Source organism: Oryctolagus cuniculus, chromosome 3 (assembly GCF_964237555.1).
Source record: "Oryctolagus cuniculus chromosome 3, mOryCun1.1, whole genome shotgun sequence".
In the NCBI taxonomy this organism is placed as follows: domain Eukaryota; kingdom Metazoa; phylum Chordata; class Mammalia; order Lagomorpha; family Leporidae; genus Oryctolagus; species Oryctolagus cuniculus.
In genome coordinates, this window is record NC_091434.1 from 125,919,296 (window position 1) to 125,934,038 (window position 14,743).

Below are 14,743 nucleotides of genomic sequence, written 5' to 3' on the forward strand. Positions count from 1 at the left end.
TACAAACACACATATCATGAGAAAAGATACACCCAGGGCCGGCGCCATGGCTCACTTGGTTAATCGTCTGCCTGCAGTGCTGGCATCCCATATGGGCATTGGGTTCTAGTCCCAGTTACTACTCTTCCAGGCCAGCTCTCTGCTATGGCCCAGGAGTGCAGTGGAGGATGGCCCAAGTGCTTGGGCCCTGCACCCACATGGGAGACCAGGAGAAGCACCTGGCTCCTGGCTTTGGATCGGCGAAGCACCAGCTGTAGCGGCCATTTGGGGAGTGAAGCAGCAGAAGGAGGACCTTTCTCTCTGTCTCTCTCTCTCTCTCTCTCTCTCTCACTGTCTATAACTCTACCTGTCAAAATAAAAAAAAAGAAAAGATACATCCAATAAAAATCACTCCTTCTTTTTGTCATTGTTGTTAAGCTTTATTTATTTATTTAAAGGCAGAGTGACAGAGAGAGAAGGAGAGAAAGAGAGACATTTTCCAACTGATGTTTCAGTCCCCTAAAAGCTTGGGCTGGGTCTGGCCAAAGCCAGAAGTCAGGAACTCCATCTAGGTCTTCTACATGGGTAGTAGGGGTCGAAGATCTTGAGCCATTGTCTGCTGCCTTCTGAGGTGTGTTAGCAGAAGACTGGATTGGAAGTGAAATAGCCAGGATTCAGACAGGTACTCTGGCAAGGGATGTGGGCATTGCAAGCAGTGGCTTCACCCACAGCACCACAATGCCCACCTCTATCAGGGTTTCTCACTTCATGATATCGTATGTGAAACTTATGCCTACCTCAGTGGCCATAAATCACTAATTACAGAATAGATAATCATGTTTTCAACCTTTGTGTTAATATTTTGTGTTCACATTATAATAAACAATCAGCTAATTTGTGCTAGCTTTGTCTTAAGCATTGGGGGTATATCAATCCTAGCGTGAATGAAGCTGATATTTAATTGGGAAGAGAAGGATAAATTAGTACATGTGACACACACAATGCACATAATATCACCTTGTGTAAGGAGGTAATAAATGCTATAGAGAAAAAGAAAAAAAGGAAGAAAGAGAGAAAATTGCAAAAAGAAGTGCAACTTTCAAGTGTGGCCAGAACAATTACTATGAGATAGGTCTTTGATTCGTTCGTTCTTTTTGCCTTCTGTTTTTCTTTTCTTCTTTTTTTTTTTTTTTTTTCTGCTGCTGTTGTTTACTCTTTTTGTTTGGTTTCAAAATTTGAAGGAAAACAAGGAATCATGCATACTGTCATTGGCAAATGGCTTCCCCTCAAAGAGAAACAATATGTGAAGAGCTGTGATGATACCTCACGTGTTAGAGGAAGAGCCAAGGGTCAGCGTGACAGTAAGTAACTGGGAAGGAGAATGCAATAGAGGAGGTCGGTGGTTACAGAAGCCTGGACCTTGCTGGTCTTGAAGTCAACCTTAAAGATGGGCACTGTCACAGGGCCGATGGCATGCCAGTGGAAGGCTTTTAGAGGAATGATTAAGAAGGATGATGGGGATCTTTCTTTTCCTAATTCAGCTGTAAGAAGTTGCAAGAGACTGGCACGTACATCTTTATAACTAAATAAATACAGGTAATTGTAAAACACAGAGCATATATGATCTAAGTTCAGAAAGGACTACTGGATCCCTAGGGATACTTTTATATCTGGGTTGAGAGCCAGTATGAACAAACATAGAGAATACTAAGGAGAACATCCTAACTTAAGATCAAACGTAATGGTCCTGTGAAGGCTGGCATGAGGAATTAACACTCTGAGGAGGCCCAAACCAAAGGTGTCTGCAACCACCAGTATATTCTTTCTTTATAGGCCCATTTCTGCAGGCAGGATTTCAGCAAAGGCTCTGGAACAGTTAGATGAAATAGACAGTCTACCCATGAATACCAAGATCCTCACTAAAAGTAAGACATGAAGAAAGTAACTATAGTAAATGTAAGGATACTTCAAAAAGTTCATGGAAAAATGTAATGAAAAGAAAATGCACATTTCTAATGAACTTTTTGAAGACCTGTGGTGTATTAGCTCTTCATTACTATGACTAAAACACCTAAGGTGAGCTATCCAGGAAGGATTTTTGTTCATGGTCTAAAGGTTCATGGTCCAGGATCAGTTGAGTCTATTAGTCCAGTGTCTGGCAGAGGCTAGCAGAATATGTGAGGACCAACCAGTGTTGAGTCAAGAAGCAGAGAGACAAGGAGCACAGGCTTCATTTATTTTCCCTAGGTCACCTCCTTATAAAGCCATTGCGATTTAATCATAGGGCTCCATCTCCAAAACCTAATCCAATCCGATTCCTTTTCAAGGCCCAGTCTTCAGACACCATGATTGGATCAAGCCGCCATCCTTAATCCATCAACTGTTAATCCATTAACATTAACATAAAGCTTTGAGATTTCAATGTCTGCCTGAGTTTAGGGAGCCAAATTTTGTAATAATAACTATGTGCATAGTTATAAATGTGTATGAATATATAATAATATAAAAATCCTGTACAAACTATAACTATGCATAAAGTTATAACTGTATATAAATATATATAACTATATAAAATATTGTACAAATTATAATTTTGTATATATATGGGAAAAGGGAAGGTGATATATATTATCAGATAAGGAATTTTGGCAACACAAAAGAAACTACAAAGAGGAAGCAAATAGTTTACAACTAAAAACAAAAATACATCATAAATGAGAAGTAATTTGATGAACTTTCCAGGAGACAACACAGCAAGACAAAGGATCAGAAAACTGGCATTCAAAGACAAAAGTGATGAACAGGCCATCTGGGACTCATGGAAAAATATGAAATTACATGGTCCAACGTGTGTAATTGGAGTCTAAGCACTAAACGTGAAGAGCTTGTAAAAGAATATTTTTTAAACATTTTAAACATATTCATTTAAAAGGTAGAGTTACAGAGAGAAGGAAACACTCACACACACACACACAAACACAGAGAGAGAGAGAGAGAGAGAGAGAGATCTTCCGTCCATTTGTTCACTCCTCAGATGGCCACAGTGGCTAGTGCTGGGTCAGGCTGAAGCCAGGAGCTAAGAGTTTCATTTGGTCTCCCACATGGGTAGCAGAAACTGAAATCCTTGGCCCATTTCCCACTGCTTTTCTCAGGTCGTATGCAGAGAGTAGGATTGAAGGTGGAGCAACCAGGACACCAATTGGCGCTACAATGGGGTATGTGGCTATGCCACAATGCCAGCTACAGAATTTATGTATTTATTTATTGCTGATGAAATCAACCACTAATTCAAGAAACCCTACAAACAATAAACCAGATAAACACAAAGAAAATCACATCTAGGCATATCAGACATTTACTTCTGAAAATGTAAAATCTGAAAAAAGTAAAAAGTCAGCCATAAGTTTAGAAATATTATTTTCAGGAGAATGAAATGATTGATTCCTGATTAGAAAGAATAGAAACCAAAATACTAGGTAATGGAATCATTACGTAAGGCATTAAGTAGTCAACATATAATTTTAAAACCAATGAACATATTTTTAAAAACTAACAGGGTGATTAAAGTCATTCTTATGGCAAATGGAAGCCATTTAAAATAATTTTCGGAATAAAGGAAAAAAATCATAGTATCATAAATTAATATAGAACAATATTTGACAGAATTCAAAGCCTACTTGTAGCAAAATTCCTCAGTGAATTAGGAATCAAGAGGAATTTCATCAACTTGCTGAGGAGCATATATAAATGAGCTACAATTAGGTATCTACTTACTGGCAAAAGAATGATTTCCTTCCATATAAAATGAGGATCAGATCAAGGATATCTGCCCTGAGCATGGTACTAGGAGAGTACTACTACTACTGCTAATAACAATAATAATAGTAATAAGAAGTTGGTAAAAATATCAAGGACTAATATTTCTGTGGATTGATAAATATGGTGTAGCACTGGTGGAGAAATGACATGTAGATCAATGAAACAGAACAGAAAGTCCAGAAATAGGCCTACATAAACATGCTCAGCTGGTATATGACAAAAATACAAAAGCAATTCCAAAGGATGATTTTTTTTAAAAAATGACTCTGGAGCAATTGGGGACTGAGGAAGAGAGAAAGAAAGATAGATGAGAAATGATAGATAGAAGACAGATAATAGATAGATGATAGATGATAGTGATAAATAGAGAATCGAGATTTTTTAGGGGTTTTGGTAAAATTCTGACTACAATGGGTGCAAGGAAAAACTAGAGAAAGGCATTGAAAAGCGTGAAGCACAGAATATGCATTAGAGTAGTTTTATGGGATGTTACAGAAAGAATTGTGAAGGATCAGAAAAAGGCAAGAGAGTGATGTCCATGTAAGAAAAACAAAGAAATGAAAAACCCTAACCTTATTCCTTACTTAAACACCAATAAATTGAATGAACCAAGTTACCTGATTTCAATTTTAAGCTGCTGCTTTCCCACCATTTACTCTTGAGCACCTTGCTTAAGCAATTTTTTCCAGGAGTCTCTCCAGCTCCTCGCAACTGCAAGCATAGTTATCATTTCTCTCCTGTTATCTCAAAACAAATTTCAGTTAACTCTCCTTTAAATTCACCTCCCAGAGCCAGCGTCGTGGCTCATTCGGTTAATCCTCCACCTTTGGCGCCGGCATCCCATATGGGCGCAGGGTTCTAGTCCCAGTTGCTCCTCTTCCAGTCCAGCTCTCTGCTGTGGCCCGGGAAGGCAGTGGAGGATGGCCCAAGTGCTTGGGTCCTGCACCCCATGGGAGACCAGGAGAAGCACCTGGCTCCTGGCTTCGGATCTGTGTAGCTCCGGCCGTAGCTGCCATTTGGGGAGTGAACCAACGGAAGGAAAACCTTTCTCTCTGTCTTTCTCTCTCACTGTCTAACTCTATCTGTCAAATAAATTTAAAAAAAAAATTTTTTAAAAACTAAGTTCACCTCCCTAAGATTCTTAGAACGCTCTTTGCAGAAGGCTGTCTGTGAGACCTGGTCCTCACCATCTCTAACATGGATAACAGCTGTGACCTATTATTACCTATAGAGTTCTCAAATCCCTCTGATATATATCGTATTCTGATCTAGATTATATGTTCTTAGAGAGGTAACATGAGTATTGAATCCATTCCATTCTTTTGTATTCATCCCAATCTAGTATTTCTTCATGAAAGAAATTAACTCAGTCTTTACTCCATTCATATAATAGATGCTATTTGATTCTGTGAGGGAGATATTGGGAGAATATAAAATTCTAACCTGTGAGTCTAATGAAATGGATTGCCTTCTTGGATAATTCCAAGTAATCATCTTTTTATTCTAAATGTCTTTAATTGCTCTCATACATCACACACCTAACGTTTACATGTGTATGTTAATATAATTGTTTTCCTCTCATCTATGTGCCTAGCTGTATCCAGCTAATTGAATAGAAACATGAGTAGCTGATGGCTGCTCGAGTCTATTCTTTAAGTTTGTGTAATTTGGCTGGTGCCGCGGCTCACTAGGCTAATCCTCCGTCTGTGGTGCCGGCACCCCCGGTTCTAGTCCTGGTTGGGTCGCCGGATTCTGTCCCGGTTGCTCCTCTTCCAGTCCAGCTCTCTGCTGTGCCCCAGGAAGGCAGTGGAGGATGGCCCAAGTGCTTGGGCCCTGCACCCGCATGGGAGACCAGGAGGAAGCACCTGGTTCCCAGCTTTGGATCGGTGCAGCACGCTGGCCATAGCCGCCATTTGGGTGGTGAACCAACCGAAAAATTAAGATCTTTCTTTCTGTCTCTCTCTCTCTCACTGTCTAACTCTGCCTGTCAAAAAATAAATAAATAAAATAAAAAAAGAAAGTTACATGAATTGATTTATATGCATAATGGCCTTGTCTAAAAATTATCAGAGTCAGTGAACTCAGGGGTCTTCCATAGCCTTGGCAGCTCATGACAAGAGCCTAGGGTGATTACTGATGCCATAAACAAGAGTGTTAATTTGTTAAGTCAACAACAGGAGTCACTGTGCACTTACTCCTCATGTAGGATCTTTGTCCTTAGTGTGCTGTACATTGAGATTTAATGCTATAACTAGTACTCAAACAGTATTTTTCACTTTATGTTTTTGTGTGGGAGCAAACTGTTGAAATCTTTACTTAATGTATGCTAAACTGATCTTCTGTATATAAAGAGAAACGAAAATGAATCTTGATGTGAATGGAAGGGGAGAGGGAATGGGAAAGGGAAGGGTTGTGGGTGGGAGGGACGTTATGGGGGGGAAGCCATTGTAATCCATAAGCTGTACCTTGGAAATTTATATTCATTAAATAAAAGTTTAAAAAAAAATACTGAATCTGTTAAAAACCAATTAAAAATTAAAATTACAATTAAAAAAAAAAGTTTGTGTGATTCATCCGAGAAAGACTATCTCAATAACTCTTTAGAGATAGGCTTTTGTATATAGATGTTGGATGCAATAGTTTTGGTTTTTATTTTTATTTTTTAGATTTATTTTATTTGAAAGACAGAGTTATAGAGAAAGGTAGAGACAGAGAGAGGTCTTTCATCTGCTGGTTCACTCCCCAGATGGCCACAATGGCCAGAGCTGCAACAATCCGAAGTCAGGAACCAGGAGCTTCTTCCGGGTCTCCCACGTGGGTATAGGGGCCCAAGGCCTTGGGCCATCTTCTACTGCTTTCCCTGTCCATAGCAGAGAGCTGGATTGGAAGAGGAGCAGCTGAGGCTAGAACCGGTGCCCACATGGGATGCCGCCAGTGCTTTAGGCCAGGGCTTTAACCCATTATGCCACAGCGCTGACCTCAAATGTGAGTGTTGATGATAGATGTACTATCAGCTTGTCTGGGTTATAGGGAGCCCCACTACTTGAGTAAGCATTTCTGTGTGTATCTGAGAGAGTGTTCTGTAAGAGGTTAGTGTTATTTGTAGACCAGGTGAAACACATTACCCTCCCTTAGGTGAGTGAGAATCATCCAGTCTGTTGAGGAACTGAGTAGAATAAAAATGGTGGAAGAGTAGAGCATTAACTTTCTCAGCCTGACTCTTCAGTAGTGACATTAGTCTCTGTCTTCCCTTGGACATGGACTTACATAACTGGGGCCTCTGGCTCTCAAGGCTTCATATTTGGATGGGAATTTATTGGCTTACATAGATCTTATGCATGCAAATGATTGCAAAGCATATTGTGAGACTTATTGACTCTCCCTCCCTCTCTCTCTCTCTGTCTTTCTCTCTCCCCCACCCCCCTTTGATTCTGTTTCTGTAGAGAACCTCAATTAATATTATAGAGAAGGAAACTAAGCCATGGGTTCTTTAGGTCATTCATTAATTGTGTTTTGAGATGGTTCATACAAATGTAAACAATAAAATGTAGATAGCACTTCAATGGGAAAACAAGGTACATAAAAGGAAAAAACAAAGCTAAATTAGACCTCAAAAAATACAAAATATCTGCTCTATGACAGACCCATTGAATGGACAAAACACAAACTATAGGGAGAAAATATTTGCAAATTACACATTTAGCAAAGAACTAGTAATTAGAATTTATAGAGGACTCTGAAACTTCAAAAGTTAGGAAAAAAGAAAAAATCATTTAAGAGAATACACAGATGGTAAATAAGCACATGGAGATTTTCAACATTCTTAGCCATCAGGGAAATGCAAATCCAAACTACAATCAGATATTACTGCATACCTATCAAAATGGCTAAAACAACAACAACAAAAACAGCACAAACAGTGATAAGACTAAACATTGGCAAGGATAAGGGAGAAGTATATCCAGTCTCTCAAGATGTACACAATATAAACAGAAAATGGAATAAAGACCTAAATGTAAGACTTCACCTTTGAAACTATTATATGAAAACACAGGGGAAATGTTTCAGGATATTGGAATAGGTAAGACTGGTGTGTTTTTTTTTTTTTTAATCAGACCCTAAAAACAAAAAGCAGGAGCAAACTTAGATAAATGGAATTTCATCAAATTAAGGTGCTTCAGTGTAGCAAAGGAAATAATCAACAGAGTGAAGAGACAACCTACAGTGTGGGAGAAAATATTTGCAAATTATACATATAACAAAGGGTTAATAAGAGCAATGTATGAGGAACTCGGCAGCAAAAAAAAAAAAATCCTCACAAAATTCAATTTAAAAAGAAGGCATACTTTAGCTAGACATTTTCTATAAGGAAATATTCAAATTGCCAACAGGTCATGAAAAAAGGGTGGACATAACTGTCATCAGAGAATAGCAAACCTGAATCACAGTGAAATATCACCTCTCTCCATTTGCACTATTACCAAAGGAGAAAGGTAACATACACTGACAAGGGTGTAGAGAAAGTGAACTCTTGCACACTGTTGATGAGAATGTAAATTAGTGTAGTCATTGTGGAAAACGGTTTGGAAAATTGTCAAAAACTAAAATAGAGATACCATATGAGTATCCAATGACTGGATATATATCTAATGGAAATGAAATCAGTCTGTGGAAGCAACATCTGCATTCCTGTGTTTATTGCCATCTTATCCACAATAGCCAAGAAATGGAAACGACTTAAATGTCCATCCACTGACTAATGGATAAAGAAAATGTGGTACATATACATAGAATACTACTCAGCTTTCCCACTCAATATTTGCTTTATCAAGAAACTTAGCAAAGGTGTCTGTTTTTTTACAAAGCAATGAACATTAACTTTATAAGTAGTTTAATAAGCTATAAATTGTACACCTTCATACACTTTCATACTATATGAATTGTTTATTGAATGGCTGTAAGTGCTGATTTATGTTCCACATGAATCTAACAGTAAGCAAAAATTATAAAAACAACAAAGACAACAATAAATATTAACTTTTAAAGAATTCAAAATCTCATGAAGAAAGTGCACATTTAACAGAGAATCACACAAAACAAATTGAATTCAGCTGATGAAATAGGAATTATAAATGTAGTCACAGAGGCTAAAATGGATTCTCTGTGGAAGTGGTGATGGGGTGAAAACTGAGCTAGGGGATCCAGGGATGCAGTGGTGGGGTGAGGGCAGAGTTGGGGGAAGGGCAGAATTCCAGGGAATCCAACAGCCACCAAGACTGGGGCATGCAAGATGCATGTTTTGTACATCATAGTTAAACAGGAAACCATCCAAACAGAAACCAACAAGGTATTTTGTTGTCTTAGAGGGAGCTTCATGCAACATCAGACCAAGAGGCAATGCTATGCTACAGGCTGTCTTTTTAAGAGCCATTAAATTGAAGGTTTTTGAATACTTTTATTTCTCAGCAGAGAATTTGTGTGGATTTCTGTTTTTGAAAGACCTTTCTGGCTACCATAGCTAATATTCAATGAGAGCTGATGCCCTGAGGTGGGCATTGCTCTGAGAATCACACATGAATAGCAAATTTGATCCTCATGACAGTCTTATGAGTTTTGTATTCTTTTCCCCATTCTAACTGTGAAGAGATCGAGGGAGACATTAGTTGTCTCCTATTAACTGACTCACACAGTGACTGCACAGAGCAGACTCTTGGAGTTTGCCTTCAGCTCTCACAAGTATAACCACTAGGGTAACTATGCTCAGGTGTAAAAAGGATGGGAAGGAGAATGTAGATGTAAGTGGCTAGCTGGAAGCCTACTTTAAGAGTGAATCTACAGAACTTTTCATCCTACACATAAAACATTTACATTCTTCTCAGCAGTACATGGAACCTTCTCTAGGACTGACCACATACTAGTCCATAAAGCAAGTCTCAGCAAATTCAAAAGAATTCGAATCATACGATGCAGCTTCTCAGACCATAAAGGAATGAAGTTGGAAATTAGCAACTCAGGAATCCCTAGAGCATATGCAAACACATGGAGATTGAACAACATGCTCCTGAATGAACAATGGGTCATAGAAGAAATCAAAAGAGAAATCAAAACTTTCTGGAAGTAAATGAGGATAACTTCACAACATACCAAAACTTATGGGATAGAGCAAAAGCAGTGTTAAGAGGAAAGTTTATATCAATAGGTGCCTACATCAAGAAATTGGAAAGGCACCAAATAAATGAGCTTTCAATTCATCTCAAGGATCTAGAAAATCTGCAGCAAACCAGACCCAAATCTAGTAGGAGAAGAGAAATAATTAAAATCAGAGAGCAAATCAACAGGATTGAATAAAAAAAATACAAAAAAATCAGCCAAATGAGGAGCTGGTTTTTTGAAAAAATAAACAAAATTTACACCCCATTGGCCCAACTAACTAAAAAAAGAGAAAAGACCCAAATCAATAAAATCAGAGATGAAAAAGGAAACATAACAACAGACACCACAGAAATAAAAAGAATTATCAGAAATTATTACAAGGACTTGTATGCCAGCAAACAGGGAAATCTATCAGAAATGGATAGATTCCCGGACACATGCAACCTACCTAAATTGAACCAGGAAGACATCGAAAACCTAAACAGACCCATAACTGAGATGGAAATTGAAACAGTAATAAAGGCCCTCCCAACAAAGAAAAGCCCAGAACCAGATGGATTCACTGCTCAATTCTACCAGACATTTAAAGAAGAACTAACTCCAATTCTTCTCAAACTATTAAGAACAATTGAAAAAGAGGGAATCCTCCCAAATTCTTTCTATGAAGCCAACATCACCTTAATTCCTAAGCCGGAAAAAGATGCAGCATTGAAAGAGAATTACAGACCAATATCCCTGATGAACATAGATGCAAAAATCCTCAATAAAATTCTGGCCAATAGAATGCAATAACACATCAGAAAGATCATCTACCCAGACCAAGTGGGATTTATCCCTGGTATGCAGGGATGGTTCAATGTTCGCAAAACAATCAACGTGATACACCACATTAACAAACTGCAGAAGAAAAACCATATGATTATCTCAATAGATGCAGAGAAAGCATTTGATAAAATACAACACCCGTTCATGATGAAAACTCTAAGTAAACTGGGTATGGAAGGAACATTCCTCAATATAATCAAAGCAGTTTATGAAAAACCCACGACCAACATCCTATTGAATGGGGAAAAGTTGGAAGAATTTCCACTGAGATCTGAGACAGGGATGCCCACTCTCACCACTGCTATTCAATAGAGTTCTGGAAGTTTTAGCCAGAGCTATTAGGCAAGAAAAAGAAATTAAAGGAATATGAATTGGGAAGGAAGAACTCAAACTATCCCTCTTTGCAGATGATACGATTCTTTATTTAGGGGATCCAAAGAACTCTACTAAGAGACTATTGGAACTCATAGAAGAGTTTGGCAAAGTAGCAGGATATAAAATCAAAGCACAAAAATCAACAGCCTTTGTATACACAGACAATGCCATGGCTAAGGAAAAACTTCTAAGATCAATTCCATTCACAATAGCTACAAAACCAATCAAATACCTTGGAATAAACTTAACCAGGGATGTTCAATGTCTCTACGATGAAAATTACAAAACCTTAAAGAAAGAAATAGAAGAGGATACCAAGAAATGGAAAAATCTTCCATGCTCATGGATTGGAAGAATCAATATCATCAAAATGTCCATTCTCCCAAAAGCAATTTACAGATTCAATGTGATACCCATCAAAATACCGAAGACATTCTTCTCAGATCTGGAAAAATTGATGCTAAAATTCATATCTAGACACAGGAGACCTCGAATAGCTAAAGCATTCTTTTACAATAAAAACAAAGCTGGAGGCATCACAATACCAGATTTCAGGACAGTTGTTATCAAAACAGCATGGTACTGGTACAGAAACAGATGGATAGACCAATGGAACAGAATAGAAACACCAGAAACCAATCCAAACATCTACAGCCAACTTATATTTCATCAAGGATCTAAAACCAATCCCCAGAGTAAGGACAGTCTATTCAATAAACGGTGCTGGAAAAATTGGATTTCCACATGCAGAATCATGAAGCAAGACCCCTACCTTTCACCTTACTCAAAAATCCACTCAACATGGATTAAAGATGTAAATCTATGACCTGACACCATCAAATTATTAGAGAGCAATGGAGAAACCCTGCAAGATATAGGCACTGACAAAGACTTCCTGGAAAAGACCCTGGAGGCGCAGGCAGTCAAAGCCAAAATTGACATTTGGGATTGCATCAAATTGAGAAGTTTCTGTACTGCAAAAGAAACAGGAAAGTGAAGAGGCAAGCGACAGAATGGGAAAAAATATTTGCAAACTATGCAACAGATAAAGGGTTGATAACCAGAATCTACAAAGAAATCAAGAAACTCCACAATATCAAATCAAACAACCCACTCAAGAGATGGGCCAAGGACCTCAATAGACATTTGTCAAAAGAGGAAATCCTAGTGGCCGAAAGACACATGAAAAAATGTTCAAGATCACTAGCAATCAGGGAAATGCAAATCAAAACCACAATGAAGTTTCACCTCACCCCAGTTAGAATGGCTCACATTCAGAAATCTAACAACAGCAAATGCTGGCGAGGATGTGGGGAAAAAGGGACACTAACCCACTGTTGGTGGGAATGCAAACTGGTTAAGCCACTATGGAAGTCAGTCTGGAGATTCCTCAGAAACCTGAATATAACCCTACCATTCAACCCAGCCATCCCACTCCTTGGAATTTACCCAAAGGAAATTAAATTAGCAAACAAAAAAGCTGTCTGCACATTAATGTTTATTGCAGCTCAATTCACAATAGCTAAGACCTGGAACCAACATAAATGCCCATTATCAGTAGACTGGATAAAGAAATTACAGGACATGTACTCTATAGAATACTTTACAGCAGTCAAAAAACAATGAAACCCAGTCATTTTCAACAAGATGGAGGAATCTGGAAAACATTATGCTGAGTGAATTAAGCCAGTCCCAGAGGGACAAATATCATATGTTCTCCCTGATAGGCGACACTAACAGAGCACCAAAGGGGAAACCTGTTGAAGTGAAATGGACACTATGAGAAACAGTGACTTGATCAGCTCTTGTGCTGACTGTTGATGTACAATGTAATACTTTATCCATTTTAGTATTTTTTTGTTTTGTTCTAGTACTATTGATTGAACTCTGTGATTAACACACAGTTATTCTTAAGTGTTTAAATTTTAACTGAAAAGTGATCTCTGAAAAATATAACAGTGGGAATAAGAGAGGGAGGAGATGTACAATTTGGGACATGCTCAATCGGACTTGCCCCAAATGTTGGAGTTAGAAACGTGCCAGAGGATTCCAATACAATCCCATCAAGGTGGCATGTACCAATGCCATCTCACTAGTCCAAATGATCAATTTCAGTTCACAATTGATCACACTGATAGGTCTAAGAGTCAAAGGGATCACACAAACAAGACTATTGTCTGCTAATACTAACTGATAAAATCAAAAAGGGCAAGAATGATCCATCATGGGAAGCAGGATACACAGCAGACTCATAGAATGGCAGATGTCCTAAACAGCACTCTGACCTCAGAATCAGCACTTAAGGCATTCGGATCTGGCTGAAGAGCCCATGAGAGTATTTCAGCCATGGAAAGCCAAGACACTCTGGGGAAAAAAAAAAAAGAAGACCTAAATGAAAGATCTCTGTGAGTGAGATCCCAGTGGAAAGAACAGGGTCGGTCATCAAAGAAGGAGGTACCTTTCTCTGAAGGAAGGAGAGAACTTCCACTTTGACTATGACCCTGTCGGCATAATATCAAAGTTGGCGAACACAAAAGGCTTCCATAGTTTTGGCAACTCATGACTAGAGCCTAGGGAGATTACTGACACCATAAACAAGTGAGTCAAATTGTTAAGTCAACAACAGGAGTCGCTGTGTACTTACTTCTTATGTGGGATCTGTCCTTAATGTGTTGTCCAATGTGAAGTAATGCTATAACTCGTACTGAAACAGTATTTTACACTTTGTGTTTCTGTGTGGGTGCAAACTGTTGAAATCTTTACTTAATATATACTAAATTGATCTTCTGTATATAAAGATAATTGAAAATGAATCTTGATGTGAATGGAGTGGGAGAGGGAGCAGGAGATGGGAGGGGTGCGAGTGGGAGGGAAATTATGGGGTGGGGGGAAGCCATTGTAATCCATAAACTGTACTTTGGAAATTTATATTTACTAAATAAAAATAAATAAATAAATAAAATAAATAAAATTTGAAGAATGCAAAAAAAAAAAAAAAAAAGAATGTTTGGCTTAGTGGTTAAGGCACTGGTTATGACTCTTGACTCCCGTATCAGAGCGCCTGTGTTCAATACTACATCCAGTTCTAACTCCAGCTTGCTGGTAATGCAGACCCTGGGAGGCAGCAGTGATAACTCATGTAATTACGTTCCTGCTACCTACATGGGGATCCAGGATTGAGTTCTGATTCTTGGTTTTGGCTTTGGCTTTACCTCATTCCCAGCCATTCTGGGCAGCTGGAGAGTGAACCAGCAAATAGGAGCTCCCTCTTTGCCTGTCAAATCAAGAAATAAATTTTGAAAATAGTGGCAGTATTTCTTTGTTTTTAAAGAAGCCTGTTTCAGCTGGTCAGATGAATGCCAGTCTAATGCCATTAAAGTGAGTTGGGCAGAGCTTCAGGTGTTCTGGTTCTCATTTGGGATTTTGCTTTCAGCCCTCATCTCAGGACATTGGTGAATGTATGGAGCCATTTTAATTGTTAGCACATGGAGGGAGTGCCTACTGGCATCTGATTAGAAGCTGCAAGATATGATGCAAAGCTTGCAACAGTGTGCTGGATGCAACCAAAACTAAGAGTCATCCAAAGTATCAG

General features: G+C 38.5%; 1 long non-coding RNA gene across 5 annotated transcripts in view; it reads left to right on the top strand.

Annotated features, from left to right (window-relative positions):
* Window positions 1-14,743, top strand: part of LOC127491634 (uncharacterized) — a 68,593-nt gene that overhangs the window by 37,472 nt on the left and 16,378 nt on the right. For 4 of the 5 annotated variants that reach the window (XR_011387624.1, XR_011387623.1, XR_011387627.1 and 1 more), the window contains exon 5: window positions 1,221-4,034. This is a non-coding gene — a long non-coding RNA (uncharacterized lncRNA). Of the gene's footprint in view, window positions 1-1,220; window positions 4,035-14,743 lie in introns of those variants that run through there. The other variant, XR_011387625.1, reaches the window with a different exon arrangement.